The 2,602-nt window shown below is 55.5% G+C and overlaps 1 protein-coding gene across 5 annotated transcripts in view; it reads left to right on the top strand.

Annotated features, from left to right (window-relative positions):
- Positions 1-2,313: 2,313 nt before the first annotated feature.
- HNRNPAB (heterogeneous nuclear ribonucleoprotein A/B) overlaps positions 2,314-2,602 on the top strand; it is a 7,700-nt gene continuing 7,411 nt past the window's right edge. For 3 of the 5 annotated variants that reach the window (XM_017896103.1, XM_017896101.1, XM_017896100.1), the window contains exon 1: positions 2,314-2,583. The gene's annotated coding sequence lies outside the window, so the exon portion shown is untranslated. The remainder of the gene's footprint in view (positions 2,584-2,602) is intronic. The other 2 variants (XM_017896102.1, XM_017896104.1) reach the window with 2 other exon arrangements.

Raw genomic sequence — 2,602 nt, 5'->3', positions numbered from 1 at the left:
AGTCTGAAGTCCATGTATTTTCATCTTTCATCCTCAGGGCAACTCCACTGCTGGGGTGGAGTTAGTGCCTGAGTTGGTTGTGGAGCTTTGGGCCGCTGCTCTTGACTTCAGTTTTCTCATTTAAAATTGGTGATCCACCTGAGGTCAGGAGTTTGAGACCAGCCTGGTCAACATGGTGAAACCCCGTCTCTACTAAAAATACAAAAAATTGGGCGTGGTGAAGTACATCTGTAGTCCCAGCTACTCAGGAGGCTGAGGCAGGAGAATCACTGGAACCCGGGAGACGGAGATTACAGTGAGCCGAGATTGCGTCACTGCACTCCAGCCTGGGTGACAGAGCGAGACCCCTGTCTCAAAAAAAAAAAAAAAAAAATTGGTGATCCAGCTAGGCAACATAGGGAGACCCTGTGTTTACAAAAAATTCACTTGGCATGGGGGCCACACTTGTGGTTCCAGCTACTTGGGAGGCTGAAGCAGGAGGCTCAATTGAGCCTGGGAGGTTGAAGCTGCAGTGAGCTGTGTTGGTGCCACTGGACTCCAGCCTGGGTTACAGAGCAAAACCTTGTGTCAAAAAATAAAACACTAAAAATAAAATAAAATTGGGAACGGTACCACCTTACTTGGGTTGTTAAGACACAGTAAAGAAAATGGAATGCCCAGTCCACCACACGGTCCCGGCTGCAGGAATCCACTGGAAACGCTAGTTCCTTGAGTTCTGGGTTGCAATTTGGTAACCTGCAGGTTTGGAGGTTGTAATCCTGATTGCCTTGGGGCCTGCCACCCATATGATTAAAAGGAATAACGGGATTACCCAGGCCTTTAAAGTTTTGTGGTCAAGGAGATAATATAAAGGAGTTTTGTGTATTAGGAAGAGAACAATGCCCCCACCCTGTCCTTTACCTCGTGAGTTCACGAGTGGTGTATTTGTTTAAAAAAAAAAAGGCCGGACGCAGTGGCTCTCGCCTGTAATCCCAGCACTTTGGGAGGCCAAGGCGGGTGGATCACCTGAGGTCAGGATTTCAAGATGGGCATGGCCAACATGATGAAACCCCATCTCTACTAAAAAAAATACAAAAAATTAGCCGGGGGTGGTGGCGGGCGCCTGTAATCCCAGCTACTCGGGAGGCTGAGACAAGAGAATCGCTTGAACCCGGGAGGTGGAGGTTGTGGTGAGCCGAGATTGCGCCATTGCACTCCAGCCTGGGCGACAAGAGTGAAATTCTGCCTCAGAGGAAAAAAAAAAAAAAAGTTTCAACAGAAATAAATGGCACCGAGCTAGGTGGCTTAGCATGTGATCCCAGCACTGTGGGAGGCCGTGGCGGGCAGATCTCTTGAGTTCAGCATTTGAGACCAGCCTGGGCGACAAGGCAAGAGCCCTGTCTCGAAACACAGGCCGGACGCGGCGGCTGCGTGTAATCCCAGCACTTTGGGAGGCCGAGGCGGGTGGATCACCTGAGGTTAGGAGTTCAAGACCATGCTGGGCAACATGGCGAATCCCCGTCTCTACTAAAAGTACAAAAATTAGCCGGGGGTGGTGGCGGGCGCCTGTAATCCCAGCTACTCGGGACGCTGAGGTGACAGAATCGCTTGAACCTGGGGCGGGGGGAGGTTGCAGTGAGCCGAGATTGCCTCCAGCCTAGGCGACAAGAGCAAGTCTCTATCTTAAAAAAAAAAAAAAGAAAAAAAGAAAGACAAACGATTTAAAGGAAAAAATTTAAGTAAACAAAAGTACAAATGCGATGTCAATCGTCAAGGTGGTGCCAGGGGACCGAGGATCGGGAAACACCAAGGTCTCATAGTCTCTGCAGGGCATCTCTGGGGGAGGCGACGGGCAGGGCGCGAGCGCAGGGCTTGGAGGGCACCAAGGTCCAGGGGGTGGGGGGTTCAGCCCCCTGCCTCCGACCCGTGCTGAGGCTCTGCATGACCCCACTCTCCCAACCTCGGAAGCCCGGGTTCTGCCACTTCCAGCCACGCGTCCTTGGACTGCGAAACTTTCTCCAGCCCAGTTTCCTCTTTTGGGACATGGGGAGGGGGAGGCTGCCAATGCTGGGATGGAGTGCTCGAGAGCAAGGGACTAGGGCCTCGATGAGCTTACAGTCCGGTTAGGCCCTCCCACCGCTGTGCTGTGGCTGCTCGCCGCCCAGGACCCGGCGCTGTCCGGCCCGCCTGCGGGAGCCCTCTGTACCGGCCGTAGTCGCGCGGGTTCTAAAATGAGGACAAAGCCCGCCCGGGTCGAGAGCGCGCGCGCCGCCGCGGCCAATGGGACGTTGACACTAGGTTGAGTGACGGACGTGAGCAGCCAATGAGCGTGCAGTTTGTTGCGACGTGGTCCCCGGCTCCGGCATTATAAAGGGCGCCACGAGTCGGCATTGTCAGGCGGCGGCACCGCGCGGAAGGGAGTTTGGTTGTGTCGGTTTGTTCTCGTGCGGCGGCGGCGGCCAAGGAGGAGGAGACACAGTTGGAGCAGCTCCGTGGGCTGACTGGGGCGAGGCCTCAGCAGCGCGAGCTTGAGTGCGGCCGAGCCCGCGGCGCCTTCCCCGGCTGGTGGGGACAAGCGGGCCCCGCGGCGTCATCGGCGGCGAGGTGAGCGGCGGCGGCGGGC

The sequence above is a fragment of the Rhinopithecus bieti genome, unplaced genomic scaffold (assembly GCF_001698545.2).
Source record: "Rhinopithecus bieti isolate Rb0 unplaced genomic scaffold, ASM169854v2 scaffold_26546, whole genome shotgun sequence".
Lineage (NCBI taxonomy): Eukaryota > Metazoa > Chordata > Mammalia > Primates > Cercopithecidae > Rhinopithecus > Rhinopithecus bieti.
This window is presented reverse-complemented; position numbering and strand designations above follow the sequence as displayed.